General features: G+C 36.8%; 1 protein-coding gene across 9 annotated transcripts in view; it reads left to right on the top strand.

Moving 5' to 3' along the window:
- The first annotated feature begins 283 nt into the window (after positions 1-283).
- MYO6 (myosin VI) overlaps positions 284-20,602 on the top strand; it is a 136,653-nt gene continuing 116,334 nt past the window's right edge. For 8 of the 9 annotated variants that reach the window (XM_019729593.3, XM_019729592.3, XM_019729591.3 and 5 more), the window contains exon 1: positions 284-515. The gene's annotated coding sequence lies outside the window, so the exon portion shown is untranslated. Of the gene's footprint in view, positions 644-20,602 lie in introns of all 9 variants that reach the window. The other variant, XM_019729587.3, reaches the window with a different exon arrangement.

Here is a 20,602-nt window from a genome sequence, read left to right as displayed (position 1 = left end):
AGTCCCTGCATCCAGTCCGGAGAGGACTCGCTGCAAACAGTAACGACTGTGAAGAAGGCCGTCTCGCCAGGGGAGGAACAAGGACGCTGGGCTAGGCCACGGGCGGCCCCTCTCGCGCGCAGCGCCCACCCCAAGCCGGGAGGCTCCGCGCGGCGGTCCCGGGCGAGCGGAGGGCGGGGCGCCCGGGCCCTGACAGCCCCTCCCGCAACGCGCCCCCGCGCCCCGGACTCCCGGCCCGCCCCGGCCCGCGGCGCCCCCGCCCCCTCGGGCGCTCCGTAGCAGTGACGTGCGCGCTGCAGGGCCGGGGACTCGGTGTGGCACCGGCCGGCGGGCGGAGACGGACCCGGGATCTGTCCGAGCAGGAAGCGAGTAGGAGCCAGTCGCCGCCGCCTCCCTGTGCCTGTGCTCGTCCGCGTCGTCGCCCTCTTCCCTCACCCCAGCACCTCACCCCGCCCTCAAGCCTCACCTGCGGCAGGTAGCCCCGCCACCGCGCACCTGCCTTCGCGTCCGCGCCGGTGAGTGTCCCGGAGCCCCTGTTGCGGGGCATCAGCGCCGGGCCTCGCTTCCCCCGGCCCGGCCCTGCTTCGAGGCCTCTTCCGGCCGCCCAGGTGGCCCACGGCTTGTTTCACCTCCGAGGACGCCGGTGGGTGAAGTAGGTGATGGGTGGGCCCAGGCGGCGGTTCGCCGTAGCGCAGGGCTGGTTCTCATTTCTACCGGACAATGAGAGTCTCCTTTCATGGGTTTATCAGCACCTAGATACCTTTGTGTGTCCTCTCTGGCTCCCAGGTAGAGGCAGAGCACTCAGGTGTCCATCTCTAACTTGGACACTTTGTGATAGTTTTGTCTTTCGTAAACAAGCTTAAAATTCAGTGCAGGAATAGTGCCGTTTGTTCTGGGATGCGAGGATCAGCTGCTACCACTAATAGTTTAATCGTGTAGGAGACCGGGTTCGGATTGCCTGGAATTGTAGTCTTAGTCTTTAGGGGGGTCCAGTGTTTTGAATATGTTAATTTGTGTATCTGTTACTGAACAGTACCTTTTAATATTTGTTAATTTCCAAGAACGACTTACTACTATTAAAACATTCAAATTTGGGGATTTTAAGTAGGAAATCATTTGATAAGGTATTACTTAGAACATCCGTCTCAGAAATATTTCCATTCAGTTTCAGAAAACATGTTACATTTTATCTGGCATAAAATTTGTGGTGGAGGAATGCTTCAGTTCGAATCTACAGCTATTCCTCAGAACTAGGAGCACTGCCCCTACTTAATAGACGTCTGTGCATGCTAAACAAAAGTTTCATTTGCTGTTACACGGTCTTGTGGGTGTAGACATAGTATATGTAAACAGTCAGGGTTTATGAGTTTTAAAAACTAATATTCTTAAGATTTAGCTGACACTATTTACACCATAAAATGTGGATCTTGAACTTGGGCTGGTAACAGTCATGGTACAAAGGTTGGCAGCAGAAGGCATTTCTGTACAAATTAACTCAACTTCACAGATGTCGAGTTGTGGTTTTCCAACTGGAAATTGTTTAGTGAAAAAATTACCTTGGTGTCTTTTATCATTCATTTTAGAAACACCATAGATTGGGCTATAGCCAGAGCTTAAACAATGCAACTGTTCAAAATAACTCATTGACTTTTAAATATCCAGCTCATTTTGAGTATTTTCAGTTGCACAGGAATTACATGCACAGTGGTAAACAGAAGTCATTTTAGTTTTATGCAGATTTGCCTGTTGCATTTGTATGTTCTCTGTGACATGCTATTTATTGTTCTCCCAGCAGTTTGCATTTCATTTTTTTTTCAAAAACTAATTTTAAAAGGGAGTAACAGAAGTGATGAGCGACTTTAAGATTATCGTAATTAAAAAGTTTATACAATATATAAAACTATATAACATATTCTTCATTAGTGAGTACAGATATGAGTAAGAAAAATGTAATGAACTGTTGCAATATTTAATGTAAATTAATGCAAAGTATTAAAAACAGATCATAAATCATAACCCATGCGACTTATCCAAAATGGATTTTTTTCTTTCTGTTTATGTTTATGTGATCAAGTTTTAAAATAACAGTGGCCAGGAAATCTGAGAGAGGCTGAAAGCTCTTTTCTCATCCTGTTGTGACTTTGCCTGGAGACTGTGGTGTATCATGTAGCCCATTGTTTAGATAACTGGGCTGTCTCTGGGTTATAAAATACAGCTTTCTACAGGAAGTTTTAAAACTTTGACCATGTGTGGTTTGATTAAATATAAGCACCCCAAACATTTTTTTAAAAACTAACCAATTTTCACTATCTGTTTTTAATTGAAGCTCCATCTTTGATATACAAAATGTCAGTTTTAAAAAGATTTCTAAATTTTGTGAATTTTTCATTTCTCTATATTAAAACATTGTAAGCAAAAGATTGAAAAGAGTATTACAACTGTAGTAAATGTCATACAATTTAATTGTGATCCCCATAATGAGATACTTCATAATAATTTGTGAACTGGCCCTGTAGTAGTATAAAACCTTTGCCCGTTTATTAGGCATTGCCTTAATCAGAACACTGAGGGACTTGATCTACAAAACATTTTTGAGGTTGGTGGTCTTGTTCTTTGACACATGAGGGCAATTTAGGTTTAGAGAATTAAATAGTTGCTCAAGGTCATGTACCTCCAGAAGAACATAGTCTGGATTCACACCCAAGTCTTCTGACCTTGAACCCCCTCTCCTTTCCACCAGACCAGATGATTTGATCTCAATTCACTTGGTAGACTTCAAGTAAACCTGCACAACTGGTATTGTGTTAAAAAATGTAGTTTGAGGTCTGAAGAAGGCACCCAAGAGTGAGGATGAGGTAGGCCATGAATGTGGTTCTGGGACTAATTTTGAGTTCTTCACGTTGTTTCATTCTTCAGATGACAGCCTTGAACAAGTGGTAGGATCTTGCTTTATCCTTTCTATTGTAAATTTCAGAATATACATATTGTCTACTTTTCATTTTGATGGGTTTATAGGAACTAGAAGTAGTCTGTAATGTAGCACTGGTTTTCATTGTAGCTAAAACGGGTAGTATAATGTTACTAGTTAGGATAGAACTTTAAAATTGTTCCTCAAATAAGATAGATTGTTGCCCATAAATGCAGTAGGTGTCTTTTACATACTGTGTAACTCTGTAATCCCAAGGGGAAAATAGACTTGTTTTCCGATTATGATTAAATTGTCACCTGTACTATTTGGACAGTTTCTTTTTAATGGCCCGTGTTTATTTCAGGAATGTCCCTTGAGCTATAATAGAAAGGACCAAAATGAGCACACAAAGTCTATCTTTTGTAACAAAGTAGGAGTCATTTCAGCAGTAGAATGTAGTTGGGTAAATGAGCAGAAAAATGATAGAAAGGCTGAGGTGGGTGACTACTTTTACAGGTGTTTCATTATTTGGTTTGAATTATTAGGAATTTTTCATCTTAAGAATACTCAACTGTATCTGAATATCTCAAGGATATTCAACTGTAAATACAAAACCATCATCCGGGAGCTTAATATAAATTATTAATGAATTATCTGTAAGACACGTGTGTGTGTAATCAAGAACTAGCTACAGTTAAATAAGCTTAAATTTTATTTTTGAAGCATTATAGAATGTTCAGAGAAAGCAGGATGTTTGCATATAAAAGTTATGCTTTCATTTGACAAATTTAGTGGACTGTTAATGATCTTAAGATACAAGTATTAGACGATCTTCCTATTTACAGTTTTCAAAAGGAAACTTTTTCTGAGTGTTACAGGAGTGACATAATGGCTTGAGAAATGACAAGTCCACCAAAAGTCGTTTCTCAGTTCTGAAGCATGGAAGTCAAACCAGAAGAACAAATCTGGCATCTTTAGAAATCTTACTAGTGTTAAAGAGAGGGGAAGTCTTGCTATGCAGAAAGCATGTCTCCAGTGAAACCAAAATACTGAAGTACATTCCTCGGGTGATATTCACGTAGGTTAATATTCACATCCACGCTGAGTAATGTGCACAAAGGAAGGTGGTGCCCTGGCAAAACCACAGGCATCTATTAGGTATGTTACGTCACTTGTTATTTTATGGGAAAGTAATCTGCTGCTTAACCTTTACAAGGTAAGGTATTGCATATAGCAGAATTCTAAAATTTCTATTTTATGTGGATGAGCATCTTTTTTTTTTTTAAGGGTTTTTCTTTTTTTTAAATTTTATTGGGGAATATTGGGGAACAGTGTGTTTCTCCAGGGCCCATCAGCTCCAAGTCGTCATCCTTCAAACTAGTTGTGGAGGGCGCAGCTTAGCTCCAAGGCCTGTTGCCCTTCTCAGTCTTTAGTTGCAGGGGGCGCAGCCCAACATCCCATGAGGGAATTGAACTGGCAACCTTGTTGAGAGCTTGCGCTCTAACCAACTGAGCCATCCAGCCGCCCCACTTTAAAAACAAGTACTATATACAGCCTGCTTACTGTGTTTGTAGTATGGCTGTGGGTGGGAACTGGATCTTCCTGGTGCTGGCTGATCTTTGGATCTGAGGAATAGGAGTGGCAGAGACATAAAAAGAAAGAAAAATAGAAACATTCATTTAAAATCTGAAGATGTTTATGTCAGAGGTTATATGGTTCTTAATTTTTTTGGAGATCACTGTATGTACGTTTGGTCCTTAAAACAACTTGATGGAGTAGATGTGGTAAGCTTATTCCTATACTGCAGATGAAAAAACAGAGACAGAAAAATTAAGTACTTGTTCACAGTCACATATGTAGCTGCTTAGAAGCATAGCTGAGAATGGAAGTTCTGTCTGTGCATGTTCCCATAGTAGATCCCCTCTTCCCCCAGTTCTCTTTCTGCTAAATGTTAGTTAGGGTTAACCTCTTAGCAATGACTTACTTCATTTTTTGGCTTCAATTCGGATGGTTCAGGAAATTCTGGACAGTCAGGGTCACTACAGTGATAATTGCTAAATTTTTTTTTGATGTACGGTAGAAGATGAGCATGATGTATTATTAGGGAACCACTTTAACATTTTTAATAGATTAATGGTGCCGTGGTTGGTAATTAACTTTTCTAGTTGGAGAGTTTTTAAAGTCAGCAATCAGTTAAAAAGAAAGAAGAAAAATACTCAGGGGGGAGTTTGAAAATAACTTACAAGTTGTTGGCACATTGGTCTGATGATTATGCCTGTTTTTATAAAGACTTGCTAATGAGCTACCGTGTGCCTGCGTTGGTACCCTTATATTTTCATTTAACAAACATTTGAGTATCTATCATGGGCTGGGCACTGCTTGAAGTGCTGACAGTACAGTGACAATTAAGACCAAGTCCCTGTACTGAGTGACATTTCACTGCTGTTTTGAATGAAGTTAATTATAGACTCTTTATACTAGTATGTCATCAACAGGGTGACTCGAGTGGGGAAATAGACAGTTGTCAAAGTGGTGCAATTTGAGGGCTACTAAAAGACTCATTTGCTCTGAAATATTCAACTCGTGGCCTTCAGTCCGTTGAGTTACAGCACTGTTACCAGTCTACGCGTGATCAATAAGAGTATGTTCTATCTTTTCTCACAGTCTCGGGAAACGGCTGAGAGAAAATAAATTGTACCTAGGACTGGTATGTTGGGTTTTGTAAGAGAGATAGTTGGCCAAGTAGAGTTTTAATAGCTGTTGTTTAATGAGCTCTTGCTATGTATCAGGTACTATGTCAAGCAAGTACTTTAACCCATTAGCTCAGTTAATCACTATGTCACTTCAGTGCACTTAGCATTGTCACCCTCATGTTACAGATTAGGTAACTGAGGCATAGAGAGGTTAAAATTGCTCAAGCTCACAGACAGTATTTGGTGGAGTTGGAATTTGGAGCCTTTATAGTACTTAGCACGTAGTAGGTCTTCATGTGGAAAGAGTGCTGATACACACACACACACACACACACACACACACACACACATACACACTTGTGATATTCTACCAGTATGTGGTGGCACATCAAGTAGGTGAAAGGCCTTGGTGAGTGAGTGATGGGTGGGGAAAAAGAGCTTGTTGGATGAGTGGTAGGAGTTGGGGGGAGAGAGGGGACAGGGAGGGTTAGTGCTTGCTTAGCGGCTTGGCCCTCAGCCTTAAATCCTCTTTAAATACACAGATGCTGCTTATCCAGCAAGCAATGTAATCCTGGCTTTGCCACTCATTACCTTTGGTCAGATAACTTAGTTTCTGTGGGCTTCGGTTTTCTCATATATAAAATGAAGGCAACAATATTACCTGCCTGGTGTGGCTCTTGTGAGGGCTGAATTAGATAGTATATGTGAAGCACATATCACAGTGGCATTTAGTGTGCATTATTATTATTATTGTTATTACTGTGGTTCTTCTTTTTTCTGTTTTGCTATGGTTAATGTGAAATGTGTATCCAAAAGGAAAAAGGCAACATACTGGAGATTTTTAAGTTGGCTAGAATCTTGAAGTTGGCTAGTTTTAAATAATTCTGAAATTTAGGTGTGCATCAGAATTACCTGGGAACTAGTAAAAACATATGTCAGGGTAGTGTGAGTGGGGCTTGGGTATTCGCATTTTAACAATTGTCTGGGTTGATTTACTTGCACACCAAAATTTGAGAACCATTGGTTTAAACCTTTTTTCCGTCCTGTGTTTCGGGAGGGCTTCAACAATAACAACAAAAAAATGGTTTGGATTAACCAGGCAGGGTATGGTAGAGGGAAGTTAGTTATATTTAATTTTTAAACAATTACACAAAAGCAATAATATGTAAGTAATGCTTATATAGATCTTAAGGCCTTATAAAACTTTTACATTGGATTTCATTAGATAGTGGACTGTATTTGAATAACCAGATTTGGTATTGTTAGCCAAATCAGGTAAGGCCCCAGCAGGAAAAGAGATTTCATCCTTGATGTCCCAAAATGAAGAGAGTATAGAGGTTAGGGAACAAACAAGGGATGGTGAAGCACCTAGGGAATAGTAACTTTGAAACGCCCTTAATTCCCCAGAGATTACCAGAGCAGAGAGCTGGCTTTGTGGTGAGGGCCCATGGGAGCTGTGGCTTTGAGGGAGGTAGGCAGGGAGGGAAGGGAAGTTCCCTGACTTCTCCCTCTGCTTTAGGTTTCTGCCAATGACTTCCATTTCTGGAACCCAACTAGGGAGCCTGGGTCATGATCTATGCAGAAGGCTTGTTGTTACCCCGCCACTCCCCCCCCCCCCCCCCCCCAACTGCAGGAGCAGAGCAGAGAAGGGCTTGGGGATGCAGTGAAGACAGTGGAGAATAATTAGGGCATTGATTGTAACTTTTGGGAATTTGTCGCATTTCCTTGGTGCATATAAACAAACTTTTAGCATTGTGATATACCTGCAAAATGCTTGAGACTACTTCTACATGCTTTTAGAAAAGTTTATTCACTTTCTCATTTAATTGAACAATTATTGTAGGAACTTTTGGTGATTCATATAACCCCATGAGAACCATCATTTAGATTTGTTAACCCAGAGCACTTTTATTAATATATTGCTAGTTCTTACAGTTTTCTTAAATTTTCTTTATTAGGTAGTCTTGGTTTGATAGAATAAATGTTTTTCATTAAAAAAATCTTGTAATGACTGCATTTAAAAAATTTTGGCAAGGGCAGTCCTTTGCCTTCTGGAATTTATACTCCGTATTCACCTGGACTCTTGATAGCAAAAACACCAGAACACAAGTTTAATGTATAACAGTCCATAGAAGTAAGACTATTACGAAATAATTGTTCTTCCTCCCCCAGTCCTTTTTAAGACACATTAAATTTATGTATAAATCTGTTGAAGTTTTCTTTTATTCAGTTGTCTTTAGCTAATGCTAATTTTACCTAGTTAATCTGAATTCTGGTTAAAAGTCTAAATCCATGCCCTTTATTTTGGACAGATTCCTGAAGATTACTAAAGATTTACTCCTTAAAGAGATGATATGAAGGTCCCTAGTATATGAGCAGTACTCCCTCCAAAACAGTTAGATTATGGTCTGTCTTCTTCATTCTTTTCTTGAGGCTTCCAAAGAAAAAGAAGTACAAGATTTTATTCAGATTAAGCAGCAGCTAGACTGGGTCTTATTCAAAGCTTCCAGAAAAGGAAAAACCATATTGTTTGGGGTTGAGCAAATTAATCAAATAACAAACACCGGGCTATGAGACTGGACCATCCGAATAAAGTACACTTGGAGATGTACATGTTAGAATTGGGTCATTTTTTTTTTTTTTTTGAACAAGTATGTTTCTCATCTTGTCATTAAAGAGTATGGTGAAAAAAACAGGTTTGGAGTAAACTAAGGTTTTTATTTTGGGCAGCAAAATTATACTCAGAGACTGATTTTGTCTTTGCCAGCAATTTATTTAACACAAGTTCACTGCGAATTTCATAAGTCAATAGCATCTCTTTTTAAAAAAATTAATGTACAGTTGATATAAATATATTAATTTTCTGGTGTGCAAGAAATGATTCGACATTTATATACCTTACGATCACCACACTGTCTCGTAACCATCTGTCCCTGTACAGTTACAGCAATATTATTGACTATATTCCCTATACTGTATATTGCATCCCTGTGACTTATTAGGATTATGTCTCTTAGTTTAAGTCAGTAAAGAAATAATGTGCTCCAAAGCAATAGCAGATTAATTACGCTGTTGTTCCAGGCAAGGGGAGATGAAAGGAATAAAGTCCAAATTTAGATGAAGTGTACGTTTTTATATGAGTAGGCACTCAGGAAAGACTGCTTGGCTAATTGAGAACTGACACCCAGCTGCTCTTGTTGCTAGAGCACGTTGCTAGGGAACCATTCTCAGGTGTTGATGGGCAGGATGATTTTTGCAGGGGCTGCTTCTTGGCTTTTGTCACTGTGTAGGAGGAGTTACCTCACCAACACTGCAGGAGCTAATGCCCCCGTGGTCTTCAGAGAGCTATTTAGGTCAGCAAAGTGTCACCTTGCCTGCACCCAAATTCTCGAATAGTCCTCACACTCTCAGTGTAGTCTAAATGTCCCTTTGCGATAGTTGCTTCTCCACTTGTTCTTATTCATAAGCCCCCATCAGGGGCCCCTCAGTAGCTGACCTATTGAGTGCTTACCAATGACAAGAGAAGATGACATCCTGTCACAGCTTACTTCATTCTTCTATCAAAACAATTTCTAAAAACAACCTTGTTTTTGGCTTGTCATAAACAAGTGAATTAAAACAACTTTACTTCAATCATAAAAAAATGAATTTGAAATCATATCAAACTCCTACATAGCAACCAAATAGAGCCTATGCTTGGAAATTGTACATTTAGATATTTTCTCTGTAAGTGGACTTTTTTCTAAGGAGAGATTTCAAACTTTTGTGGTATCTTCTAAAAACATATTGTTCGTTTCGATTGGACACTGATAGAATTAGTATCCCGCAGGAGAGCATTGAGGCTGTTGGTTTTTCCATGTTATGCTCTTTGAATTTCCTTGATTTGAGGATTGAGTTATTCCAGAGAGAACTTGCTCTGGTTCCTTGTTATTTTTTTTTCTAAAATTAGATGAAGCAGCTGTGTTTTGGTTTGTGGGCATGTTTTTCTGTCTGCTATCCTTTTGGGATTTGGGGAAAGAACAAAGTGTATGCATATGTATATGTTTTGAAGAGAAATGTATTTGCATCTCTTTTTTTCCTGTCTATCCCTGTCGACTTGAAAGTGAGAAGAGCAAGATGATTTGTGCATCGATTATGCTTGTGCTTGAGGTCTCAAATAAATCTATGGGTTGTGTCGGCCATTGAGATGATGGAGACAGTAGTTGAGTGGAAAGTATAAAGCTAGTCATCGTGTACTCAGGCTAATTGAGGAGGTTTGTATCAGTTTGAGAAAAAAATTTCTATCAGGTGTGGTAGGGAAGGGAGAAGAGGAAGGGAATGGAATGAATTTGAACACATGATCAGATTTCACTACAGGTGTTTTAGAAATACTGGTTTCTAATACTTCAGTCAGAATTTTTTATTTCTTTTTTTCCCCCCCTTCTTCCACCTGTACCCTCCCACCCGCCCCACCACCCTCAGTTCAAGCAGTTTTTTCTCTGTCTAGTTGTGTAGGATACAGCTCCCTGGCCCATGCTGGTGTTATGAGCCTTGCACTCCCCCGCTGAGGCAGTCGGTCACTGGTCGTCAGTCAGCTGCTCACAGCGGCTCACGGGCAGCTCTCACTGGCTGCCGGCAGCTCATGATGGCTGCCGGCCACTCGGCAGCTCACACCGACCTCCGGCTGCTCACAGCAGCTCAGCTCCAGGGAGAGCCATTGTTCATAATCTTAGCTGTAGAGGGCGCAGCTCACTGGCCTATGTGGGAATGGAACCCGCGATCTCAGCATTAGAAAAACGGCGCTCCAACCACCTGAGCCATCGGGCCAGCCCAGAATTTTGTATTTCATAGAGAGACACATTTTACTGATAAATTTGCTCTTTTAAAGGGGGAGGGTGTAACATAAATTAGGAATTTATAAACCAGTTGTTTAATTTGGTGATTTTAATGAGGTACTACCGTGTTTCCCCGAAAATAAGACCTAGCTGGACCATCAGCTCTAATACTTCTTTTGGAGCAAAAATTAATATAAGACCTAGTCTTATTTTAATGTAATATAAGACCGGGTATAATATAATATAATACAATATAATATAATATAATACCGGGTATAATATAATATAATGTAATACTGGGTCTAATCTAATATAATACTGAGTTTTATATAATATAATATAAGACCAGGTCTTGTATTAAGGTCTTTATTAAAGCACCCCTTTAATAAATAATAGCCCATTTTCTGACACACTAACATTCCTATCTATAGCCATCAGGCTATGCCCATTTTTGCTACTGTGTTTCCCCGAAAACAAGACCTAGCTGAACCATCAGCTCGAATACTTCTTGTGGAGCAAAAATTAATATAAGACCTGGTCTTATTTTAATATGAGACTGGGTATAATAAAATATAATACCAGGTATAATATAATGTAATATAATATAATACTGGGTCCAATCTAATATAATACTGAGTCTTATATAATATAAGACCGGGTCTTATATTAAGTTTTGCTCCAAAAGACACATTAGAGCTGATGGTCCAGCTAGGTCTCATTTTCGGGGAAACACGGTAGCAAAAATGGGCGTAGCCTGATGGTTATAGACAGGAATGTTAGTGTGTCAGAAAATGGTCTATTATTTATTAAAGGGGTGCTTCTGGAACTGGTCCATAATCTCATGGACTTTGGTTCTGTTCTCCAGGATACTACTGTTTGAGTATAACATTGACAAAGATTAGTATTTCTAGGATATACAGACAGTTGAGTAAGTCAGCATGATTTAACAGTGAAAGGTTTATCTCATGGGTTGGGAGGTGGCAGTATATTATGGTGGATTAATTGAGTGATCCCAAATGACCCTAGAGCAGTACAATTCTAATAATTTTTGAGGGCCAGCGATATGCCACTACTTTGTATGTTTTATAGTTCTTTCTTTTTTAATTCTAATGCTGACCCTATGAGGTGGCTCTTCTTCTTATCCCATTTTACAGCTGAGAGAGCTGAGCTCTACCTAAGTAACTTGCTAAGGTGATTCAAGTAGTGAGGGGAGAGCTGAGAGAGGCCTTCAGGTGGTCTGGATCCTGAGCCTTTGCCCCATTTAGAATTCTAAGTTACCTTTTTCTTTTGTGTGTTCTTTTAAAGATTCAAAGCTTTGAAAACCCTTTCAGGATTAATCTGTTCTGTTTTTCTGTATCTAATCAAGGATGGTAACATCATGACACTTCATGCAGTCATTGCCCACTTTCAAGTCTAAGGCACACGCTTCCTCTGTAATAGCCTCTTTTGTCCTCACTCTTAAGGTGCCTGCCCTACATAGTACTCCAATTTCCCTGCCAGTTGATGAGAGAGGGGAGGCTTCTGGCCTGCAGGATCCAAGCCATTCCTTATGGTTTTTAAGGCCCTTAACAACTACCCATTTTAATTGCACACTTCATGAATTTACTTTAAACAAACGTAGTCTTGTAAAGTTTTGTGTAAATTAAATAAAGAATTAAATTGTAATTTTTTTATTATCCTAGAAAAGCTTCATATTGATTGAAATGATGTCAATAGAGATTTCTTTTGTAAAGGGAAGACTTTTTGTAAAACAAAGCATTGTTTTCTAAATTATACTAATGAATATGGATCTTTCACATACTACCTTTGCATAAACATAGGCCTGGCTACATACACATTTCATGTAACTATGCCTAAATTAAATGTGAGCTCATATTTTGTTTGATATTACTAATAAAAAGGGATTGGATAATAGGGCTTTTTTAATTAAATGGATGCTATTTGTTGGATTTGCACTAAAATGCACTTTAGTAGGCTCATCTACACTAAGAATAATATTCTTTTAAGTGCTAGATTGAGGTTCAATATATAGCACAATAGTAAATTCTTTTTGTCATAAAATGTATTAGGTAAATGCTAGTGTTCTGCTGTTTAAAGGTTAAAAGCAATGTTTTATGTTACTGTGAAATAAATTCTCTGAAAAGAACATATATTTTAGAGAGAGAATTTTATTAAAAAATTATTATGTTTGAAAAGCAGGCAGACTATTGTTTGGAAAACATGTATTCAGGTAGCCCTGGGTAAAATACTTGTTTCCTGTACCTAATACCATGTTAATGAGGCTGTGAACCCAGATTCATTGTAACCTGTGTTCTGTCCCTAAACACTCAACAGATACTACTCTGTAACCGCCTAATTAATAGGTCCAGTGGTCTCATTTTGATCATTATTCTTTTCCAACCTCTTTAGCTACTGACCAACTGATTCTTCTTGAATTCTTTCCTATTAGCTACAGTGGTCATGTACTCTCAAGTCTCGGACTTTTCCTATTTTGTTTTTGTTGCATAATTTTCTCTGCCCATGTCTTTACTGTCTGTGTCTCATAAAATCCTGTGCTTTGCCCTTTGCTCTGCTCATTCTGTTCTTATTTTTGATAATTATATCATCCCGATGGTTGCAACTCTAATTTGTATGCAGATTTTCTTCCAAATTTCTTTCTGTAGCATCTTGACCACCATTTCCAAACTGATACTCTATAACCATCTTAACATTTCCATATTCCCATCAAATCCACCTCCTTTCAGAAACTTGCATCATCTTGTTTCCCTTATTACACCCCCATTATCCTAGTTGTTTTCTCTCTTTACTTGGCATAGTCTGTCAATTGCCAAACCCTGTTCTGCTTCTGGAAGGTTGTCCTTCACTTTCTTGCCCCTCTGACCAAGTATAGGTCATTTCCTTCTCTATACACATCTTCCTATATTTGGCCGTTTTCCTCAATGTATAGTCGGTCTGTTATGCATCACCACTAGGGTTATATGTCAAAGTAGAAATCAGATGGTAATATTTCTCTTGCTCAATAGGAATCCATGTTAATATGCTCTTTATTAATACATTTTAGTGTCCAAACTTTTATTATGTCATTTGAAACCTTTTGTGGCCTAATCTCTCGGCCCACTTTTCCACCTCAGCACTTGTCACACATCTGCCATTGTACTATGCTCTAGCCCCATTGACCTATTCCCCAAACGTGTCCCCATTCTCCCATCTCCCTAGTCTTGTTCAAACAGACCTTTGTCTGGAATGCATTTTCCTTTAGTAAGTCTTACCCATCTTTCAGGACCCTGCTTGAATTAAATTTTTCAAAATAGCTTTCCCAAATTTACTGTTTGGAATAACACCTGTATTATATTTATTACAGGTTACGTAATATATGTATATCTTCTTTCGTTCTCCCCGACTTTAACTAGGTTGTGAATGACTAGAGAGTGTGAACCCCTAGCAGACAATTTGGTAAGGTTTTACATAGATCAGCGGATCTCAGGTCTTATGACTCCTTTACACTCTGAATTATTGAGGAGTCCTTAAAAATTTTGTTTATCTGTTTGATTATGTTTACCAATATTTGCTATGTTAGAAATTAGAATTTAGAAATTTAAAAATTGTTTAACCTATTTAAAAATAAAAATTATTAATAAATGCATGTTAACATAAATGACATATTTTATGAAAAATAAAAATTTTCCAAAACAAAAATTAGTGAAAAGAGTGGCATTTTTTTTACATTTTTGTGAATCTCTTTACTGTCTAACCTAATAGAAGATAGCTGGATTGTCATGTCTGGTTATACATTCAATTTGTTGTGTTACGTTTTGTTTTGGTTGAACTGTATGTGAAGAAAATTTGGCCTCACACAGATATATCATTGGGAAAAGAAGTATTAATTTAACTCTTTCAGATAATTGTGTATATTCTTCTTTGATCCTTCACCACAACTCCGCAAGTGGTAACTTCTTAATGTTCCAGAGTAGAATCTTTAAACCATATCAGTGAACTTTTTGTATTGTTACATTGCAACCCATTGGTTTATTTTGCAGTTTGAATAGATCTTTTACCTATGTATGATTCTATAACATGATATATTGATCATTTGGGACATACTGTTTCACTGAGTTATGCAGATTTTCTAAATTTATGTAATATCAAAATCTTATTTCGATCTCATCAGAGAAGTCTTTTAAGTATTTAAACAGAATAAGCTATTATGCTCAAAGTGGCAGATAACAAGTTTTCCCAGATTCTACTTTTCACTTGAATTTTATCACGGTCAACAAATGCGTGTCAGTTGCTTTCCTTGAAATGACAGGCTTCACTCAAAAAACAAAAAAATAAACAAACAAAACCTGTTTGCCAAAAACCCAAGTTTGAATAACCAAAGTTTCTTAGTCATTCTTTCCAGTAAAAATGGTGTTTTGTGGAAAAAAGGTCAGATTCTAAAGATTAGAATTCAAACATTTGCACAATAATTTTCCTTGAGTCAACCATCATACTTGGTACTTTATGCACAATTTCTATTTTGTCATAGAGAATAGTAAAAAGATGTATAATTTGAGGATCAAGATCTAATTAATAAATTTTACTGCTTCATCAAAGGTATTCTTAAGTGAAACAGTATTCGTTTTACTATTGGTGCAGTGACCACTGGTACATGGTGCTATTACCTTGATTCTAGCTTAACTGGTAGGAATTTTACCCATCACTGGTTTTGCATTATTAGGGTAAATATAACCACAGTGAAAAAGGCAAGTGTCTTAGTATTATAGTGAAAATAGTTTTGACCTTGTTGACTCTCAGAAAGGGTGTCAGTGATTTCAAGGGGTCCATTGAGTGCACTTGGAGAACTGCTACTGGTCTAAATAATTGTCCACTTGAGTTGTGAATATGTTCAGGTTTCATGTAGACTAGATATGTAGAAATCTAGAAAGTTAGAGTTGGACATTACCCCAGAGTTAATTTAATTCCAATTCCTTATTAAGAAGTTGAGGAAACTGAGGGTTAGATTGGCTAATAAAGGTCATTTGCCTACCTGAAGAGATAATTCATAGGGCTTGATTAATTCAGAGTTCATTTTTTTCCCCATTAATACTGTGCAGTTGAAAAATATAGAGGTAATTCCAGACATATTTTATATAAAGCTATGACTAGAAAATAAGCATTTATTTTATGCTATAATATGGATCCTGTCAAATGGAATTCCTTAGTGGATAGATTTTTGAACTCTGACCCAGAACTCTAGATTCAGCTTTCATCTATTTTTTTTTCACCTCCTTTTTTTCATCTAGTTGAGTATGAAATTGCTTGCTGTGATCATTTGGAAAGTGAAGTGAGAAATTGAGGTAATTCAGCAATTGTTGTGTAATCATTGCTAAGAAAAACCTCAAGATAATACCTTGATAAAAAATAAATATGATCAGTTGACATTTAAGAGCAGCATATTATATATAGTATATAAAAGTGAAAAATGAACATCTTTTAGAGAATATTTCTTTTAAAAAATCATTTTATTATGGAAAGTTTTAAGCATATTCACAAAAGAAGAGAGGAGCATATGAACCCCATGTGCCCATCACCCATATTGAACAGTTAGCAACTCATGGCTAATCTTACTGTAGTTTTTTTCTTTATAGTTATTTCTCCTCCCTCTGGATTACTTTGAGTAAAATCCCAGATATCGTCTAATTTCATCATCTATAAACATTTCAGTTTGTAGAAGAGTTATTTCTTAAAACTTGTAATTAGGCGTATATAATGAAGTCAGGACTTGATATCTAAAATAAACTTGGATTATCCTCTCCGAAATATTTTTCTAGCTTAACCAACAAAAAACAGAAACAAATGAAAATCTCCTGCTTTTGATCCTGCTGTATTCCTTATTCTTTTGCCTCAGTTCTCTTTCCCTTACTCTAAATGTCTTAAAATAGAAGGCTCTGTGAACTGTTTTTTTCCCCCTCTCTTCACTCTTTTACTCACTGCAGTATCATTTTTGCCTCTACTATCCTGAAACTGTTCAAAGGTTGGGTACCAGTACTCTTCCTATTTTCAAACCCATTGGTTTACTTTCAGTTGTTAGCAGCCTTTCTGAACCACTTCATGATGGTGACAGCTCCTTCTTGTTGAGACTTCCTTCTCGTTCGGCATAGTACTCTCTCCTAAGGTACTTTCTTGTCTACTTCCCCGCCCCCTCTCCCCGCCCCCACTAATGTTCCTCATTCTTCCTTTCATATGTCAGGTTTCTGGCCTCAGTCCTATTCCCTTTTACTGCATACTAGTAATTGTCAGACTTGGTGCCCCCTTTTGAAAACAATTATTTTGTAATACCCTATTTATTATACTGAAATGAAATTAGTAGACACAAAACCTCCACATGTGTACATATACCAGGGATGCCAAAAAAATGAAAAATGTGTACAAGTGGACACTTTGGTCAGCGTTGCTCAAGCAGTAGTTCACCGTAATCAGAAGTGTCTGGACGCTGATGGTAACTACTCGGAGAAGCTTTTGTAATTGCAGAAGTCAAACATGACTTGTATTCATCTTTTGTTATTGGTATATATTGAATATTACAATTTTAATAGTTTTTTCCTGTCTTAAAATGTGTATTCATTTTTTTTTGGCACCCTCTGTATAGACATATACACATGTCTATACACATATAAAATTAAAAATTAATACAGTAGCCTAACATAAAAGCAAGTAATTATAAATTATGTTTATCACAGTGATGAAATATATTAATGCTTATATTAGTAATATTAATATATTTATATTATAAATAGAATATAAATTTGAATTTAAATATACATTTGTTTATATCAATTATATTAATATATGTATTTCAGTATGTGAAAGCTTAGATACTCCAATACTGTAAGATAGAATAGAGTAATCAGATGTTAATATACATATGTAGAATAGTCATGAATGCAGCTGCTGTAAATTAGACTAACAAACAACTAGGTATGTTATATTGGTGACTCAAATACCATGATCAGCATTGCTCTGTAACGTGATTTTTTTTCCAGAATGATGAACACCTTTAGGTAAGGTTCCAAATAAAGGACAGTCTTTTTTCCATTTACGTGGTATTGTATTTTTGGATAGTTCAGTGTGTATTGAAACAGTGAAAATATTTTGCATATATATTCACATATATTGGATTAGATTTTGGGCTTACCTATCTTTGCTAAATTTGCTATTTATGTTGCTTTCTATGTATCATTAATGGCATCGAAATAATTTGAAATAAAATGCTCTTATATTAACCCTTCTCACAGGAGCCATATTAATATGGGCTATCCTAGACAGACATGTATTTTGGTTGTAGTAGTTTCATTGACTACTTCAATTTATTCTTGAATGTTGTATGACTGTCTTCAAGTGAGACACTGAAGCTTTTAAATTCTGAGTACAAAGAATTAGTGAAATAATAAAAACATTTAGACTGATATAAATTAGAAGCTATAATAGTTATAAATAGTATATATTTACTTTTTAAAATAACACATGATTCACAGATTATACTTGAACAAATTGCCTCCCCGAACATTTTATTGTCAGTATTTTTAAGTTCATATCTGTAGCAAAATGTATAAATAACTTTTTTACCTGTAGTTTTAGATTGTTGACATGGTCTACTTTGGATCTGAGTTTAAATACAATAATTTTTCTTTATTTTATGAGACAGTTCTGCCCCAGAAGTCGCAATCCATTTTTTGCCTTCAAGGTGATTGTGAATCTGAGAATGAACAATGGCTAGAAGGAATTATTGCTGTAAAATATATTAATTATTTTGCCATAAAGAGATACTATAGAGAAGTTGCTATAAAGATACATAAAGAGATACTCTTTGAAAACATGGCCAGAAATAATTTTCTCATGTTGTTTATTGTATAGAGTTAAGTATCTGTTGTTCTCTATGTAGTATTTATACCTTTACTTTTTCCCAATGACTGTTATTTATGTATTTGAGAGCTAGATATCTTTTAGTTGACTTATCTTTTAATTGATTTTTTTGAAGTCAGATTGACAATTTAGCTGAACCTTGATGGATAACAATATAATTAAAGAATCATAGTGTTAACGAGGATAGTGTAGATGGCTTTGCTCAGGAAATATATAGAAATGTAAACTTACAAGACACATATATAAGTTAGCAACACTTTTCCTTACAGAAGTTTTCTTTGTAAAAAGGTTCTGCCAAGGGCCCTTTTATTGACCTTTCCTAAAGTGTGTATATAGTTCCAAGAAATTGATTAATGAACAAAAAGAGATGAATGAATGTGTGTTTTAACTGGAGATACATTTATCTGTACTTGGTCCTCATCAGAGCGGCAGCATTTATATTTGGATACCAGATGCTAAAAGTATTTCTCTGTAAATAAAATTTAAGGGAAAAATTCAGTTAATTAAAGTTACAACCTGAACATTAAAAATTCCCCCAAATTGTGTAAGATGATATGAAATCTTTCCCTTATTTCTCCCTGCAATACAAATGAGAATTTGGGGTGACTTTCCAAATAATTACTGTACCAACATGGAAATAACTGCATTTCTATTTGTTACTATTAGAGGTGGAAGACTAAATTCTAGGATAGTTCTCAAAGTCCTGATGGGCTGGGCCACAGTCTAGACTCTAGACCCATTAAATCCCAGATCTTGGATTGGAGGGTGAGACCTACATTTCACTATCTTCTCACAGGTCTGCAGGTGATTCCAACGTACAGTTCAGTTGTTTTTACCTTTTTTTTATATAAACTTTGTGTATATAAAACTTTCTGTCAAATACTGAAGAAGCTTAATTCTTGGTGACCAAAATATTTTAATGGTTTGGTTTTTGTACACTAGTTATCAAAATTTTTAGTATCTTATGGAGGAGTTAAAAAAAATAGAGCACAGTCTATGGTGGAGACTTAAGAATCATTGACAATTATTAAAATGGTGTACTCCTTACTTGTTGCTAGATTTGGAAGTAGAAGTTAATTCTCTTGAATCTAGTTTTTTGTTTCCTGGCTGAACGTATTTAAACCACTCAACACAGGTCATTCACTGTTTCATTTTTATCTCAAACAGCTCCTGAGATGAAGTTTCTGTAACTCTTTTTTTGTCTCTTGTTCTTCATGAAGATTCTTCATGGCTAACCTAATTGCTCCATCTTTTATATTTTATTTCTGGAGATGTAGGCCATTTGATTATTGCTGTATATGTATACACACATGCCCCTACGTAAACATAATTTCTTCCTTATCATTCATGTACTTGAAGACTGAAATGATTATTTCTTTTTAATCTAGGTAGCTTAAGTTAGGTAAATTTTCTTCATAATACAATTAGAAAATTCACCGTTTTGGCTTCTATTTTAGGTGTTCATATAAAGTAAATATTTTACTTTAGGAATCATTGTTTTACTAATCCTGCTGGTGAAGAGAAGGTAGTGGTGAGTAAATGATTAAAACCAGTTCAGAGACAGTATGGAGCACCCAGATTCTGAAAGGGCTGGAACAGATGGTGTCAAGAACACATATGGAGAAAGCAGCCCTGAAAAGAGCTGGGCAAGGTCAGCTATGGATGAAGTTACAGATGTGTTTTCAGTTCAAGAGGCAGCGTATTGAGGGATTTTTTATACCTTCTTGCATTAGTTTCTTTTCTTCCCCGTTAGGTAGACATTAGGTCATCATAAGTTTTTACAGGAGAGAGGTAATATTGAGGCCTTTATTGGAGTGGTAACGTTTGGAGACAGTATTATGAACTGTGTTAGTGATCTTGTAATTTTAGTAAATATACTGGTTATTAAGGCAAATTGTTCAACAACCCTGTTCTAAGATTTGGATGTTAAGCATATTTACTTTTTGGAAAACATTTAAATTGATTCTGTGAGATAGGAAAATGACTATAACTTTATAGGTTTTTGATAGTCACTTGAAAACAGACTAAGAATTTGTCATAACTATGACAGAATCTGTAAGATGTGAAATTATATATATATAATTGGTGCAAATACTATGCTAGTGAAAGTGTTGAATGGTGGGAATTATACAGTCTTAGCAACTTGAAATTTCATATTCTGAGAGTGTAGGCTGTTTACATATAAAGGATATTGTAAACACTTGATTGCATTTGCCCAAATTTTACATTAAAATTATGAATATCCCTTCAATTATAATAGTAGTAAAGAGGAGTTGGAATGTTTG

The sequence above is a fragment of the Rhinolophus sinicus genome, chromosome 2, assembly GCF_057876585.1.
Source record: "Rhinolophus sinicus isolate RSI-liver-muscle chromosome 2, RSI-T2T, whole genome shotgun sequence".
Lineage (NCBI taxonomy): Eukaryota > Metazoa > Chordata > Mammalia > Chiroptera > Rhinolophidae > Rhinolophus > Rhinolophus sinicus.
The sequence above is the reverse complement of the archived record's forward strand: the minus strand, read 5'-3'. Positions and strand labels throughout refer to the sequence as shown.